At 43.0% G+C, this 18,169-nt stretch overlaps 1 protein-coding gene across 4 annotated transcripts in view; it reads left to right on the top strand.

The window, feature by feature from the left end:
• Nucleotides 1–14,614: 14,614 nt before the first annotated feature.
• Nucleotides 14,615–18,169, top strand: part of WTAP (WT1 associated protein) — a 252,683-nt gene continuing 249,128 nt past the window's right edge. The window contains exon 1 of one of the 4 annotated variants that reach the window (XM_033939910.1): nt 14,615–14,636. The gene's annotated coding sequence lies outside the window, so the exon portion shown is untranslated. Of the gene's footprint in view, nt 14,637–14,815; nt 15,120–15,311; nt 15,452–18,169 lie in introns of those variants that run through there. The other 3 variants (XM_033939912.1, XM_033939908.1, XM_033939911.1) reach the window with 3 other exon arrangements.

Here is an 18,169-nt window from a genome sequence, read left to right as displayed (position 1 = left end):
GGTTAACAAGACTAAGAATGTTATAATACCTCTTTGGCAGCAGGCTGGATAATCTACTGAAAAGGGCTTTAAACTAGAAGTAATGGAGCAGGGCGATCAAAGCCCCTGAGTGAGTATAAGCTCACAGGTAAGTAAATCACTGAAAACCTCTATACAGATGGGAAAAGGGGGCAATGTCTGGAAAGCAGTATATACTAATGCTCAAAGTATGGGAAACAAGATTCTGGATCTAGAAACTGTGATGGAAGAATCTGAGTTGAATATAGTTCACGGAGAACCATGACTGGGATGTAGTTATACTTGGCTATAATTTGTTTAGGAAAGACAGAGTATGAAGAAAAGGAGGGTGAGTAGCATTATATGTTAAAGATCATATTAAAGGCATACAATTGCAGGATATGCAGAGCAAAGAAGAGGCACTGTGGATCAATTTGGAAAGAGGGAATGGTAAATATATTTACATTGGTATGATATACAGGCCTCCTTCACAGACGGAAGAAGTGGACAGAGATTGCATTCAGCAGACATTCAGAATATATCTAAAAAAGGGGAAGTATTACTAATAGGTGATTTTAACATTCTGGATATTGATTGGGGAATCCCTATTGTGGGGTCTTCTAGAAGTAGGGAGATCCTGGATTCTCTACAAGGAGAACTGTTCCACCAGTTGGACCCACATAGGATAGAGTCATACTGGACTTGGGGCTAGATTCACTAACCTGCCTAAATTGGAACAATCCGTTTCCGATTCAGGCAGGTCCGACGAATTCACTAACCTAAAATATACAGATGGGGGCGATCGGAGGAATGCTCCCATCTGCCTGCACAGATCACGCATGCACAGACCCGTCCTAGCATATTTGGGGCCCGACTCTCCTGCTCCTATGCAATGGCAGCGGCAGCCTAAAAGAGATAGAGCGCCGGTAGCCCGACCATCAGAACCTACCTTTTCGTGGCAGATAGCGATCACCAGCTTCTTCTCATCTTCCCCTTGGGGCGTTCTGGCAGAGCTATATGCGAGGGAAGCATCGGTGTTAGGGAGCGAAATCTCGCTCAGCCTCACGGGACCAGCTCCTCCATTGCAGCCGAGTGAGAGGGGAATGCTGGCTGCAATGCATATAGCGGAAGTAACGCTGTTTACTGAGCTTTCAGGCTTGATGGCTCCCCAGGATTCTACGGCTGGGTTATCTGCAGCAAAAGAGGCTATAGAAGTTTCAGCTGAGCGAGGGGAATTGCCAGCTATTCAACCCCTCATGTGACCCACTGAAATTACATTGCAATCAATTTGGACTGCATTAGATTCCCTACACAAAGTATGTCTGGAAATGTCACCACTTGTGCAAAATCAAACTTTCAAATACAACAATTTGAAGAGGAGTTAAAGGTCCAAGAGGAGAAAGTTAAATCCTTAGAACAATCTGTTCAAGGAGTTCAGTCTTCTTGTACTTCAATTATTCAGGACAAATTGGTGCTTTTGAGGAAAATGGAAAATATGGAGAATTATATTAAACAGTGTTTTCCAAAAACACAATGTCCCCAAAAGAGTTGTTTTATACATTTTTGAAAGAAGTCTTTAATTCACTGAAGATGGGCTTCCTCCTCTACATAAAATATACTTTATACCTGTTTCTGTTAAAAACCCTTCCTCTTCAGAAGTTGCTCAATCTAATGCTGCTTTGTTAAGTCCTATGGATTTATCAAGAATTTTGGAGATTTCAGAAGAAGTAGTTTTGCGAACAATGCTTCTAGTGACAATTGTATTTTTACAAGATAAGGAAGTGCTTCACCTATTTTTTAGATTGAAAGAAGACTCCTTTATGGATGGCAAGATTTCTATATTCTCAGATGTCTCAGGAATGACACAAACAAGAAGGAAAAAATTCCTAGAATTGAAAGAAAATGTTAAAACATTGGGGGCAAAATTTCAATTGCGCTATCCTTGTAAATGTGTGATTTACTTGGATCAGAATACCTATGCTTTTCATGAACCCTCCCATTTGAAATTTTTTTTGGGAAGGGAAGGGAGTAATAATGCAGAGTTCCAAATTATCTCAATTTATTGGTCCAATTTAAAAATGTAGACGAGCTACTAATTTGATTTCTGTTAATTTCTTAAATCTTTTTAATATTCCATTCCCAATGCTATATGAATTGTTTCTCTCCTTAATGAGGACTACTCAAGAGTTTGTATAATTAATATTTGGAATGAGTATTCTTTTTTTATATTGTAAATTGTGAAACTTTTGTTTGTTCAATAACCTTATTTTGTTGAAATTATAATAAATTAATTAAAAAAGGTATTGTCTCCCTGTTTTACCATGTCAGCTATTTTTTTCTTCCACTTGCATCTTTGCTTTCCTGACTACATGACTAGCCTCTCTTAACTTTTCCAGATATTTTTGCCTGTCTTACTCTTTCTGCGATCTTTTGTAGTTTATGAAAGTTAACCTCTTATTCCTTCTTTTCCTCTTACTTTTACTTACTTGCCTTACAAAAAGGTTTGTCGTTCATACAATTGCTCCTTTTAGTTTTGCCCACCACATTTCCACTCTTTCCAGACGTTCCCATCCAGACAATAATTCCTTGATGTAAACCCCCATCCAAACAAAAGTTAGTTTTTTATGTTGAAATCATTTTTATTAAAGCATAAACATAGCAATGAACAAAGCATGGCACAATTTTCAAATAGCACACAAAGCCAATCCCCACCCACCCAACCAACCAACCCCCCCCCCCCACCCTCCCTCCCACCCTGGCAGCAGCGGTAACAAATCAATAAAGAGAAAACAAAAGGGGAAAAAAAAGAAGTCAATTAAGTACCCCAAAGTTGGTTTTGAACGTAAGGTGTAAAAGTCAAGCTAAAAGGGTACCAGCACTGAGTGTACAATCGTCCAGCTTTAGTCGACAAGTCCATCACTTCACGTCGTTCCAGTAACATTTGGTGTAACATTAATGCTCTCCATTGAGGGACAGTCGGAGGTTGTGTTGAAAGCCATTGCAACAAGATACATTTCCGTCCCAGCAATACAGTTTTCCTTAAGAATGCTGCACAACCTGGTCTAGGTGGATGAAATTGAATCTGCATCGTGAAAAGGAAGTTTGGGTGTAATCTCCAAGAGCAATGCCAAAGTCGAAAGTTAGTTTTTTAAAAAGTCTAGAACCTTTGCTTTTGAATGAGCCTTCTCTTTTCCCAGCTTAATATTAAACCGTACCATGAAGTGATCACTGGATGCCAGATGATCACCCACCGTAACATCAGAAACACTTTCCCTGTTTGTAAGCACTAAGTCCAGTATGACTCCATTCCACGTGGGTTCCACCTGCACACCTGACTGCTTCATCTTCTCTCCCAGAGACACTAAGTCACTTTTGATACGTTTGGAGGGGTACCTAGCAGTATCATTAGTGCCAACATGGATGAGCAGCATTAGCATTGGGTAATAGTCATTAGGCTTGATGAGTCTTGGCAAGCTCTCTGTAACATCTTAGATTTTTGGCACCAGATAGACAGCATATCTCCCGGGCCATCATGTCTGGTCTGCAGATGGATGTCTTTGTACCCCTCAGAAGGAAATCACCAACCACTACTACCTTACGCCTCCTTATGGTCATAGATCCAACAACTTTGAGGATTTTTAGCTTTGGTCCTTCCTCTCCTGGGATACTGTCATCTCCTCCACTTCCAGGATTGCATACCGGTTCTTCAGTTCAAGGGCAAGTGGAGTCACAGTATAAATCTTGCAGGGTCCTGTAATCTGAGAACCAGCTGTCCTCCCTCAGCACAGCTTCTTCTTCCCCACTACTTGAAATCTTTGACATCTCATGAAGCATTTCATCGATGTACCTCTTATTCTCATGGATGCTTCTCAGTTTTGCCACATCCTCTCTCAATTTCTTTACTTCCTTCATGAAGGATTCAAGTTGAAGGCAGCTTGCACATGGAACCACTCTCTTTGATTGGGTAACATTTTCTGTCTGCACACAGACAGAATCTTTAACCTGAGCAACAGGTTTGGTGACACAATGTTTCCCAGCCATACTGTGGTTGCAGAAGTACTTGTACCTTTTCCCAAGTTTGAATGCCAGCAGGAAAGATATTCTAAAATGGAGATCCTCACTCAGTACCTCTTCAGGACAAAACCATGTCAGACATTGCTCAAGGCAATATCCAGTGTTACAAACCAAAAGTAACATTCCAATTTATTTAATGATTTTCCTTGTCAATTGTTGAAAGCAAAAGAAATTCCATACTATTTTTCTGAAACCATATTGATATTCATCCAATAAACTGGACGCTTCTACATGATTCATGAGTTGTCACAATCCTGTCTTTTTATTTACCTTGGCTTAAAAGGTGAAATCAAAATTGGTCTTTAGCTATCAGCCAAAGAAACATTCTGAGATCCACTTTTGAATAAAAGCTTAATGGAAGCCTGCTTTAAAGTTCCTGGGAGCATACTTACATGAAGCAATTTATTAAAAATAATCTGCAAAAATGGTGCAACAAAATCAGCCAACTGTCAAATAATAGCTGAAGAACATGGATTGTATATTTAGTTAGAGTAAAACTTCTAATCAAATCAGTTACCTCTTTTCCACTCAAAAACTGACTAACACTTGCTGGAGAAAGAGGAAGAGGGAGAGATGCTAGATCTATGAAACTGGCAGGAGTAAGAGAGAGAGGGACACTTATTGAATACTCAGAAAGGAGAGTAAAAAGGGAAGAAGAAATGGGAAATTCTGTCTGGGAAAGAAAAAAGAAGCTTGAGCCTGGGGATGGGAGTTGGGGGAGGGGGGATGTGGAGATAGAAACATGTGCACACAGACACTATCTCCATAAGGAGTGGGCTGCGTGAAAGGAAGAGGGGAGAAGCTCAACAAAGGTAGAGATAGGGACACAGACACATAGGCAATGTTGGACATATGTGGGTTCATAAAGACAAGGGTGACCCGGTCGACATTGTATATCTGGATTTTCAGAAGGTGTTCGACAAGGTCCCACATGAACGACTACTTTGACAAATTGCGAGCCATGGAATCGAGGGTGAAATACTCATGTGGATTAAAAAATGGTTGGCAGATAGGAAACAGAGAGTGGGGGGTAAAAGGACAATGCTTGGACTGGAAATGCGACAGGAGTGGAGTATCGCAGAATTCGGTGCTTGGGCCTCTGCTCTTCAACATATTTATGTTTAAATGATTTTTATTATTCCAGCAGTAAGAAGCAAATACAAACAGTAGTACCATTCAGGAAATAACATTTTCAACAATATAATCAGTTCCCCTCCTATCCCCCCCTCCCCTCCCCTCCCCAAGAGTCCATGGCCAGTCCAACAGCTGAGAGTGGGAATAAAATCTTAAAGATTCAAAAGTCTACTGCCTTCAACATATTTATAAACGACCTGGAAATTGGTATGACGAGCGAGGTGATAAAATTTTCAGACAATACAAAGTTATTCAGAATAGTGAAGACATAGAAGGATTGCAAAGACCTGCAACGTGACATAAATATGGTCAAGAAATGGGCAGCGACATGGCAAATGCGGTTTAACATGGATAAGTGTAAGGTGATGCACGTCGGTACCAAAAATCTTATACACGAATATAGGATGTGTGGTGCAGTATTCAGAGAGACCCCCCAGGAAAGAGACTTGGGAGTACTGGTCGACAAGTTGATGAAGTCGTCCACGCATTGAGCGGCGGTGGCGAAAAGGCGCACAGAATGCTAGGAATGATTAAGAAGGGGATCACAAACAGATCGGAGAAGGTTATCATGCTACTGTACAGGGCCATGGTACGCCCACGCTCCCACCTGAAATACTGTGTCTAGCACTAGTCACCGTACTTGAAGGACACAGTACTACTTGAAAGGGTCCAGAGAAGAGTGACTAAAATGGTTAAGGGGCTGGAGGAGTTGTCGTAGAGTGAGAGATTAGAGAAACTGGGCCTCTTCTCCCTTGAAAAGAGGGGACATGATCGAAACATTCAAGATAATGAAGGGAATAGACTTAGTAGATAAAGATAGGTTGTTCACCCTCTCCAAGTTAGGGAGAACAAGAGGGCATTCTCTAAAGTTAAAAGGGGATAGATTCTGTACAAATGTAAGGAAGTTTTTCTTCACCCAGAGAGTGGTAGAAAACTGGAACACTCTTCCGGAGGCTGTTATAGGGGAAAACACCCTCCAGGAATTCAAGACATAGTTAGACAAATTCTTGATAAAAAAGAATGTACGCAGGTAAGGCTAGACTCAGTTAGGGCACTGGTCTTTGACACAAGGGCTGCCACGGGAGTGGACTGCTGGGCACGATGGACCACTGGTCTGACACAACAGCGGTAATTCTTATGTTCTTATGGATAGAGGTGGAGGGACGTAAATACAGAGGGGTAATACCAGCCATGGTAAAGCACAGTTACTTACCGTAACAGTTGTTATCCAGGGACAGCAGGCAGCTATTCTCACATATGAATGACGTCATCCATGGAGCCCCGATACGGACAGCCTCGCAAGCATACTTGCTTGTAGAAACTTCAGAAGTTTCGAGTCACCTACACCGCGCATGCGCGAGTGCCTTCCCACCCAGCACAGGGCAAGTCTCCTCAGTTCAGATAGCTAGCAGAGAAGCCAACCAGGGGAGTGGGTGTGTTGTGAGAATAGCTGTTATGGTAAGTAACTGTGCTTTTTCCCAGGACAAGCAGGCAGCCTATTCTCACATATGGGTGACCTCCAAGCTAACCAGAATGGGATAGTGGGAGCGTTGGCAAATTAGGAGAATAAATTTTGTAATACTCAGGCCAAAATGGCTATCCCGTCTGGAGAAAACATCCAGACAATAGTGAGAAGTGAAAGTATGAACCGAGGACCAAGTAGCAGCTTTGCAAATTTCCTCAATAGGTGTAGATCTGAGGAAAGCTACTGAAGCTGCCATTGCTCTGACTTTATGGGCTGTGACTCAACTCTGTAGATGCAGTCCAGTCTGGGCATAGCAGAAAGAGATATAAGTAGCCATCCAGTTGGAGATGGTACGCTTAGAGATTGGATGTCCCAACTTGTTTGGATTGAAGGAGACAAAAAGTTGAGGAGCAGTTCTGTGTGGTTTGGTGCATTCCAAGTAGAAGGCCAAAGCACGTTTACAGTCCAGAGTATGAAGAGCTGATTCTCCAGGATGAGAATGAGGTTTTGGAAAAAACACTGGCTGAGATGAAATTCTGAAACCACTTTAGGTAAGAATTTTAGGATGAGTACAAAGGACCATCTTGTCATGATGAAACAAAGTGAAAGGTGGATCAGCAACTAAAGCTTGCAGCTCACTGACTCTTTGAGATGTGAGGGCAATGAGAAACATTACTTTCCAAGTGAGATATTTCAGATGAGCCGTAGACATTGGTTCAAATGGAGGCTTCATTAACTAAGCAAGAACAACACTGAGATCCCAAACCACTGGAGGCAGTTTGAGAGGAGGTTTGACATTGAAAAGTCCTTTCATGAATTTGGAAACCACCAGATGAGCAGAGAGGGGTTTTCTTCAATAGGCTGGTGGAAAGCTGCAATTGCACTGAGATGGACTCGGATCGATGTAGACTTGAGGCCAGAGGTGGATAAGTGCAAAAGATAATCCAGAACAGAAGATAAGGAGGAGTCTTGAGGTTCCTTATCATGAGAGATGCACCACGTAGAAAATCTAGTCCATTTTTGATGGTAGCATTGTCTAGTGGTAGGCTTTCTGGAAGCCTCTAAAATGTCTCTTACAGGTTGAGAAAACTGAAGAGCAGTTATGTTGAGAGGTACCAAGCTGTCAGGTATAGAGACTGCAGGTTGGGATGAAGTAGAGATCCTTGACTCTGTGTAAACAGATGGAAAAACTGGTAGAAGGTATGGTTCCCTGCTGCTGAGCTGAAGTAGAAGGGAGTACCAAGGTTGTCTCAGCCAACAAAGAGCTATGAGAAGCATGGTGGCCATGATTGTTCCCAATATAACAACTGGGTAAAAGTACAAAAGCAATGTCCCAAAAGGAATAAATCAAAACAAAACAAGGGACAGTGAATCTTATTTAATTGCCTTTAAACCTAGACGGTGCTCAGAGTCCACGAATGGAACAGAAATTCTCAAAACAGGGGACAAACCCCTAAGAGAGATTTTCAGAGTCTATCACTGCACCAACTTCTTAAGGTAGAAAGGTAGTTAAAATATGTCATAGTGACATCAATGTGTAGAAAGTTTTTTTCTTCCTTTTTTTTGCACAAGTACAAGGGGGCACTCGGAGAAGTTGAAAGGGGACAGGTTTAGAACAAACGCCAGAAAGTTCTTTTTCACCCAGAGGGTGGTGGATACATGGAACGCGCTTCCGGAGACTGTGATAGGCAGGAGCACGTTGCAGGGCTTCAAAGAAGGTTTAGATAGGTTCCTAGAGGACAAAGGGATTGAGGGGTACAGATAAGAGTAGAGTTAGGTACAGGGATAGGAGTGAGAGGCAAGTATAGGAATAACCAGGGACCACTGATCAGGCAATGGGCCTGAAGGGCCGCCGCGGGAGTGGACCGCTGGGCGAGATGGACCTCTGGTCTGCCTCAGCGGGGGCAACTTCTTATGTTCTTATGATGAGTGCAATAAGGTGAAACTTAACTTGAGTGTTCATACAGCATAAACCGGCAAGGTTCTAACGCATTTCGCCAGGATGGCTTCTTCAGAGAACCTGCTAGCGCTGAATGTAGCTCCAGTCTTTAATTCTTTCTAACAAAAGAAGAAGATCATTTAAATATGTTCAAGCATAAGTAATTTACATAGCAAAAACTCACAACGCTGTTGGCAGTCTACCTCTCACATGACCCGTAACTTTTCACTTCCTGTAGGGTAAAGGAAACAGCTGAAGCCCCAGTGTTTTAAAGGGAGCCTAGCTGTCAATCACCGATGTAGAAAAGCCCACCTTTCAACTTCCCAATTTAACCCTGTGGGAGCTACTGTCTTCCAATGAAAAATCCATGCTTGTTCTTTCTTCCACAGGCACGCTTGTTTGTTTCCTCCTCTCTTCAATTTCGGAGCTTCTAGTACCACAAATTTAAGGTCCTTAAGTTCATGAGATGCACTCTGCCAGTGTTGAACTAATGGAGCACTCACATCTCCCCTGCGAATTTTACTAAGATGCTCAGTAATTCGAACACGGATGCTCCTAGTAGTGTGTCCTATGTATAGCATGTTACAAGGGCAAATTATCATATAAACCACCCCTTGAGTATCACAATCTGTATGTTGTTGTAAACAGTATTGTTTTGATAATTGTGGATGTGCTACTACAGATGTTTCCATAACATAAGGGCATATAGAGCATCTACCACACTTGAAGTGGCCCTTAGAGGGCTGAGAAGGGCAAATGGCTGAGCTCACGAATTGAGAAGGGGAAATCCAGTCACGTAAATTTTTACCCCTCGAGTAAGCAAACATAGGTGGTTGTTCCAACCCGGGGTGAACCTGCAAAATGTGCCAGTGGGACTTGATGATTTTTTTGATTTCAAAGGCTTTATATGAGTAAGGCAAGGTGCAAACCATACGTGTTTCGACAGGGGTAACTGTGTTGGTCAAAAGATGAACACGTTGAGCATATAAAGCTCTCTTATAAGCTTTTTTAATAATGGCATGTGGGTATCCCCTGTCTGTGAATCTTTGCCACATGTCTTTGGAACGCAATTTATATTCATCCTTGTTACTACATAGCCGACGCAGCCTCAAAAACTGTCCCACGGGCAAATTTTCCCGCAGGTGATTGTTCTACAACTTGACAAGAGTTTTGAGAATGAGAGGGAATGGAGGGAATGCATACAGAAAGAGATTTGTCCATTTCAATAGAAAAGCATCTGCCTCAAGGTGATGAGGAGAATATATCCTGGAGCAGAACTGAGGCAGTTTGTGATTGTGGGGAGATGCAAAAAGATCTATCTGAGGAGTTCCCCACTGTAAAAAAAATGTGATGAAGAGGCGAGGAATTGAGTGTCCATTCGTGAGGTTGCAGAAAACGACTCAATTTGTCCGCCAAACAGTTTTTCACCCCTCGGATGTAGACAGCTTTCAGGAAGGCGTTGTGGAGGATTGCCCAGTTACAAACCTTCAGAGCTTCTTGACAAAGAGAGGGAGATCCCGTCCCTCCCTGTTTGTTGACATAGTACATGGCGACTTGGTTGTCCGTCCGAATGAGGACTACCTGGTCATGAAGAAGATATTGAAAAGCTTTGAGAGCATTGAAGATCGCTCTGAGTTACAACAGATTGATGTGACACTGACGATCCGTGCTGGACCAGTTGCCTTGAGTACAGAGACCATCGAGATGAGCTCCCCAAGTGTAGGTCGAGGAATCTGTTGTGAGAACCTTCTGATGAGGGGCGTTTGAAACAGCAAGCTTTTGGGAGATTGGTAGAGAGCATCAACCAGCGGAGAGACTGTCTCAACGAAGGAGTGACCGTGTCGAGACAATGGTTCGCAAGCCTGTGTCCACTGAGATGCCAGGATCCACTGAGAAATTCTGAGGTGAAGTCTGGCAAAAGGAGTCACATGCACTGTGGAGGCCATATTACCCAGGAGGACCATTATGTGTCTCGCTGAGATTGACGAGTGGGAAGACACTGCATGACAGAGTTGAAGAAGAGCATCCAGACGTTGTTGAGGAAGGAATGCTCTGAGTTGGATAGTGTCCAGAATAGCTCAGATGAACTGTAGATTTTGAGAGGGCTGAAGTTGGGATTTGGGAAAGTTGATTTCGAATCCCAAGCTTTGTAGGAACCACGTAGTTCATTGGATCGCTACAATAATCCCCTCAGATGTTGAATCTTTGATGAGCCAGTCGTCTAGGTAGGGAAACACCTGAAGACCATGGTTCCTTAGAGCTGCTGCTACCACCACCAGGCACTTGGTGAACATTCTGGGAGATGAAGCCAGGCCAAAGAGTAGCACTCTGTATTGGTAATGCAGATTCTCCACCCGAAATCTGAGGCACTGATGGGAGGTCGGATGAATGGGGATGTGAGTTTAAGCCTCCTTGAGATCTAGAGAACATAACCAATCGTTATGATCTAGAAGGGAGTAAAGGGATGCCAGGGACAACATGTAAAATTTTTCTTTGACTAAAAATTTGTTGAGAACCCTGAGATCCAAAATGGGTTGCAGATCGCCAGTCTTCTTCAGAACTAGGAAGTAATGGGAGTAAAACCCCCTGCTCTGCTGTTCCAGAGGAACTTCTTTGATGGCACGCAAATGAAGCAGAGTTTGAGCTTCCTGAAGAAGAAGGGTGGTCTGGGATGGATTGGAAGGAAACTCTCTTGGAGGCAGCTCTGGAGGCACCTTACTGAAATGAAGAGAGTATCCTTCCATGATTATTGACAGCACCTAGAGGTCGTATGTAATGGTCTCCCAACAATGGTAAAAATGATGGAGATGACCACATATGGGGGGAAGGGAAGACAGAGGCAGAACGATGGAGGTTATGCTTTGTTTTAAACATTCAAAAAGGCTGCGTAGCCATCGGCGCAACAGAAGGCTGAGGTTTCTGTTGCTTCTGCTGTTGTTTCTTGGGAGGTGCTTGAGTGTAAGGAGCCGCCCTTGGAGTTTAACGACTCTGGAAAACTGGAGTCTGGCGTGAAAGTTTTGCAGGAGCTGTCTTTGGTCTGACAATGGAAGCAAAAGACTTTTCATGTTCAGTCAATTTCTTAGTGGCAGCCTCTATGGATTCATCACAGAGGTCATTGCCCTCACAAGGAATGTTAGCCAGACGGTCCCGAAGATTAGGATCCATGTCAATGGTGCGAAGCCAGGCCAAGCGGCGCATGGATAAAGATAAAGCAGTGACCCTAGCAGACAGTTCAAAGGCATCATAAGATGACTGGAGAAGATGCAATCTGAGTTGTGACAGAGTAGCAGTGACTTCTTGGAACTGAAAATACCTATGTTGCTCCAGGTTCTGGAGAAAGCCTGGAAGAATATCAATGAAGAACTTGAGATAAGTAACAAAGATAAAATTGTAGTTGAGGACTTTGGAGGACATCATAGCATTTTGATAAAAACGACGACTAAACTTGTCCATGGTCTTATCCTCTCTTCCAGGAGGAACTGTAGCATAGACCCTGGAAAGATGGGTTCTTTTCAAAGAGGACTCTACAAGGAGGGATTTGTGAGATAACTATGAATTCTCAAATCCTTTGCAATGTAGAGTTCTATACCTCGAGTCCAACTTGCCTGGAATAGCAGGTATAGTATAAGGAGTCTCCAGACATCATTTGAAAGTTTGAGACAAAAGCTTATGACGAGGAAGCTTAAGTGACTCTGCAGGAGATTGAGGCAGATGATGACCTCGAGATATTTCTTAGAGTATTTAGAACCAGCATCTAATTGAATTTCCAGGTCATCAGCCATCTGACGATGGAAGGAAGAGAAAGAGAGCTGATCCGCCAGGGCCCTGCCTCGAGAGGGGCTCGATGACCTCGAGGTGCCTCGAGTGGAGAATGAAGGTGAAGCCTCTCTGGAGAAGTGGTAATCCAAAGAATATGGAGACTTGGAGGAGGCAATGGAAGCAGCTGACTCTTCTGGGTCTGGAAGCGGCGACCTCGATCGAGGAGTTGGAGGCCTCGAAGAACTGGAAGGTCTGGAATGAGGTCTAGACGAGGAAGGCTACTATTTGGAAGGAGACCTGTGCCTTGATGAATGTCTCGATGAGGGCCTCGATCGACGATGAGAGTGATGCCTGGAAGCAGGTCTTGAGTACGATTGAGGAGACTTCACCCTATGTATGGAAACAGGCAATGTTGCTGGTGAATTAATAGGGCTGGAAGCTGTAGATCTAAACTCAGTGGTTTGGATCGAGGAATCTCGAAGCTCTCCCAAAGACTCTGCTCCTTGTATGGAGTGTGAGGATTCCTGTTGAGACACTCGCAAATAATCTACTCCTTGCATCGAGTGTGTAGATGCCAGACCAGACACTCGCAAAGACTCTTCTCCTTGCATAGAGTGTGAAGCTTCAGCTTGAGGCACAAGCAGGGACTTGACCTCGCGGGAAACTGCTGATTGCCCAGGCTGGATTACAGGAGGCATTGTCGAGGCAGAACCATATTTGCTCAGTAATTGAACAAAATGCTGCTCCAACATGGTCTGGAGAGAAGTCTGCACATGTGGATCTGCATCTGAAATGGGACCACTTGCTGAGGCTAAAGGCTCTAAGGGGGCAGTGGAGATATGCTTTGACTTGGAGGTCTTGGAGAGCTTGAGGACCACCGCCGGAATTTTCTGCTTAGGTATCTGACCTGATGGGAGCTCAGGGGAAGATAAAGCAGGTGTACTCGAGGCTAAAGATGATCCAAACGAGGACGGTCTGATGAGACTCAAGGTCGGAGTCGTGGAAGCAGGAGGACCCTCAGTGGAATGAGGGTCCGAGGCAGCACTCGAGTTCGAGGGTGTCACTGAAGAGTCCATCTTGAAGAGTTTTTCCACTAAAACCCGACAACGTTTAAGGACTCGAGGTTGAAGAGTAGCACAGCACTCGCATGACTTAGGACTATGGTAAGGCCCGAGGCACTTGAGGCACCAGCAGTGTGGGTCCGTGAGAGAAATTGCACGCTGGCATTGGCTACACTTCTTGAAGCCCATTATTGGCCGGGACATTGGAGGGAAGAAAGCCGCTGCAAAGTCGAAGCCCGCAGGCTGCAGCCGAGCGGCCTACACTACCAGTGAACGAAGAAAAATAAAGTCTTCTTTTTTAAATTAAAGTAAAAGAAAATAAATAACACAGCGATTTGCGAATAAAAAAAATACAAACCGCGGTGAGAGAAGGCATGAAGCGAACAAAGTTCAGCGCAGAACGTCAAAGTACAGACTTCTCGGCTCTGCAGAAAACTGAGGAGATTCGCCCTGTGCTGGGCGGGAAGGCACTCGCACATGCGCGGTGTGACTGACTCAAAATTTCTGAAGTTTCTACAAGCAAGTACGCTTGCGAGGCTGTACACATCGGGGCTCTGGGGATCATGTCACCCATATGTGAAAATAGACTGCCTGCTTGTCCTAGGATAAAGTAGGGATACAAAAAGATGCTGGACACATGGGGTTAATAGGAATACAGGGGGTGGATGGTGGATAGAGTGGGAGGGACATTGATACAGAGGGAAGATGCAGAACAGGGAAAGAATAGACATATAGAAAGGGGAGATGTTGAACAAGGCACATAAGTACAGAGAAGAGGGGCTAAATAGACCCTACAAAAATATTATGTGAAGACATAGGAAAGTAGAAACCAGAGACTGGGACAAGCAAGATAAATAAAATGACTAGACAAGAAAAGCAGAACATTTAATTGTATTCACTTAAGTGTATGTATTCACTTTAAGTATATGTCACTTTTTGGAATGCAAATCTACACAAAACTGGGGCCCACAAGAAAAATTTAATTCATTAACTATCAGTTTCAAACATAGGGTGATAAATGTTTTCTGTTTGACTTATGTAAGAATTAGGCTGAAATGCTGTAGATGTTTCCATAACATTTGTGTCTGTCATTGCCCTGAGGGATGCAAGTAGCAGCAGTGGGAAAATAGTTGTTTTCAAAGTAACCATCGAGAGATTGTTTCTTTGAGGAGAACCGAGCTGGGAGCTTTGTTTAGAGGCGGACTCGGTAATATCTTTAAAATTGTTGAAATTAGCTTGCTGTTAGTTGTTAGGAGATCGACGTTGCTCCGATAGAGATGTGTTTGGGCTTTTTTTTTTTTTTTTTTTTGGTCAGCGGGTATGTGTCAATGGGACCGGCCTGTGAGGGCGGCGCAATCCTAGTCTCACGGTTTCCTCCTCCGGCGCCATTTTGTGGCGGCAGCGAGCTGCAGAGGAGAGAAGTACTGGGGAGTGGGAGAAGGAGGGACGAGAACAAGACGAGGGAAGGAGGACGGCGGCGAGCGGCCTGAGTGAAAGGGGAGGGGGGATAATAAAACGGAGAAAGGGCTGAAAACAGTGTTACCATAAAATACCCGAGAGCGAAGGCGAAGGAGAGTGTGCGTGTGTGTGAGAGAGGCGCGCTGAGGTGGGGACCCCGTGGCGGCGGCGGAGGAGGAGGCGGAGAGGGGGAGGCCGGAGGGCCAGGGCTCGGGAGTGTCAGACTGCCGAGGTGAGTGAAGTGGGAGTTGAATTGGGAGGGGGGGGGGTGCTCTAGTTTCTTCTGTCCTCTCAGGGCCTCTTCATGAGAAGAAACTCCTGAATCAGGTTGGGCGGCCGGAGCCGTACTTCCACCTTTGAGACAGTTATTATGTTGCCCCCACCATCCCCCCTAACTCCATAGGAAACAAGTCAACTGCAAGGTTTGGGGGAGGGGAAGGAGCCTGTGGTCCTTGCGGCGGTCTCTCGGCCAGTGCTTCTTTCTCGTCCTCCTTGTGCCTGGCAGCGCGGCGCCTGCGAGAGCCATTTTGGACGCAGCACTTGAGAGCCACATAACAACGGACGGTGTGTAACGCCTCTCCCCCTTTGCGCACTCGTATTTTATTTTATTTTTTGCTTTTCGTTTATTAAAATCTGACTTCCAATTTTTTTTTTTTTAAGTGCTACACCGCATATTATGTAGTTTTACTGTGTGGTGGGCCCGGTAGTGTGGCTGATTTTATATTGTGCTGTGGAGAAGGACGAGAAGAGTACGCCAGGCCTGTTCTGAGTGATTTACCTGATAAAACTGAAGAATGGCAACAAAAAATTTGGTACCACCTAGATAGGCTGGGCCAACATTTAATCGATACAAGAATGAAGGGCCCCGTTTGACAGTTATAAAAACTGAGTTTTTAATATTGATGTTTTATGTTCGCTGGTTATTTTTCTTTATAAAGAAGTTTAGTGTTAACCCACCCCTTGTTCGTTTTACTTGATTTAAACCGTACGAGTCTTTTAAACGGCCAAATCTATAGGAAGGAAACAATGGCAGCAACTTAACCGTTGATTAATTTTAACATATTAACGCTGGTCTTTTGGGTTCGGATTTCGAACCACAGTGTTTATTTGTAACTTGTCATTTTTACATTGATTTGTGATGTAATGTTAATTTATGGGGCTCTTACAAATGTTGAAGTTTTTGTTTTAGTTTTACAGAAGAAAACGATAAGTAAAAGTTATACAATAACACAGGTATAGGTATGACTAATTGTACAGGCAAAATATTAGTACATGGGTATATGGTAACATAGGTGACACAGGGTTCAACAGACATATCCGATGTTCATGGATTAAATGCATATTAACATAGTATTATAAGGACATCTGAGGTATAAGGTTGACATTGTTGTGACATATCTTATCACAGAGGTATGAACATTAAGAGCGGATCTGTAGGAAATAATTGAGATAAAAGAAGTTTAGAAATAATTACAATAAACTTGTCTCCGGGGTATTTTCTGAAGGAGGCAAGAAAATTTCACTTGCAGCCACAAAATCGGAAAGTACCCTTGCTTGTATTTTAATTGGAGAGAAGGACAAACAGCAAGGGATTGGTGTTACCAAGTCTCTTGGGGTCTAATTTAAGGATCCTATTTTTTTTCTTGAACAAGCTGTAGATATTATATATTCTTCAATAGTGTTGCCAGTTTACAAATATGCTCAGCATTTTAAGTTTTTCAAGTAAAGAATTGGCAGAGCAGACTCATATTAAGAGATGAGAATCTCTACTTTTTAGAAACATGAAAATTGAACATCTGATTTTGTACTCTTTGTGAGAAACCCTATGAACTTAAAATTAGCATTTGTGTTGTAGAGGCCAATCTTCTGTCCCATCCCCAGTCTCTCTAGTTTCTGATGTTGTGTATGAATAAAATATTAGCTGGCCCATGGCTTCCTCCATTGGCTACCCCCATTCAGCTGCATGTGAGTTCACTGGATTGTAATGAATGGAGAGTAACGGCAGCACAGTGAATGTAATTCTTTTGACCTCTCATTATGTTAAAACTGAACCTTTTTTGTTGTGAAAAAATTTCACTTGCTTTTTTAAAATTTATTTTATTTTATAACTCAATCAACATGTCAAATCTTTAGGAACTACTGTAAATTCCAATGCTATTTTGATTATTAACATTGAAATATTTAATGATAGTGTTTCTAGAATTATTAAGAACATGTTAGAATCTAGATATAGATATATATTTGGGATTGGACTCTCGGTATTTTCAAAGGTTGGTCATGCCTTTTCAACTTAAGAACATATAGTAAAATGTACATATGTTTTAATGTCCCATTATGCCTATATTGGCAATGGTATATAATGAAGTGAGAAGCTGGTGCAGACAGCATAGAAGAGCTATTATAGCTATATTGAAAGCATTACAAAAATGGTGACAGAAACAAAGCAATTTTTGTACTATCATAAAAAGCATTTCAGTGATAGCTTGGCTTAGTACACTTTTCAAGCTTACCAGGGATCTTCAAAAAGTTTTACACATTTATTTTTTTAAAACTATTTATTAAATTTCTCAAAAGCAAATTATATTTCTATCTGCAAGGTGAATCAGCTTGCCTAACTGACTAGTCACATGACATTCTACGACATGCCCTCTTACCATTTCTCCATCAACCATTTCCCAAGAAAATATGAAAGTGAGGAAACATTTTGAAGAACCCTTGAATATGTGGCACCCAAATGTTGCTGAGATGTGCACTAATTGGTTGTCAAGCTCTTAATCATACATGGTCGAGTCACATTATTTTGACCACCTGCTAATATCCAGAATAACCATCTCTCTCTGCCTCTCTTAGTATGGATGGCAGCCAGGTGCCATGGGAGTGACTCAAGTTGCAGGGTGGTTGCTAGAGGTATCTGGAGTTATGCAGTGTGTCCGACAGTTGCTGACTGTTGCGTGGTGGTGGATCCAGTCGTTAACTATATTGATTGAGGTGATCCCAAATGTGCTTGATTGGGTTAAATTCTGGGGAATTCAGAGGCCAGGGAAGTAGTTGGATGTCTTGTTCATGCTCTGAAAACCACTTGCAAACAATTCTGGTGGTATGACATGTTGCATTGTCCTGTTGAAAGATCTCATTGGCCATAGAGAAGACTGTCAACATGTACGGGTGCACTTGATCGGCAAGGATGGAGAGAGACTCATGTTGGTTGAAAGTGCCTAGAGGTATCAAGGGACCCACACCATACCAAGAAAACATTCCCATAACACTGCTGCCACCAGCTTG

Source organism: Geotrypetes seraphini, chromosome 3, assembly GCF_902459505.1.
Source record: "Geotrypetes seraphini chromosome 3, aGeoSer1.1, whole genome shotgun sequence".
Classification (NCBI taxonomy): Eukaryota; Metazoa; Chordata; class Amphibia; order Gymnophiona; family Dermophiidae; genus Geotrypetes; species Geotrypetes seraphini.
This window is presented reverse-complemented; position numbering and strand designations above follow the sequence as displayed.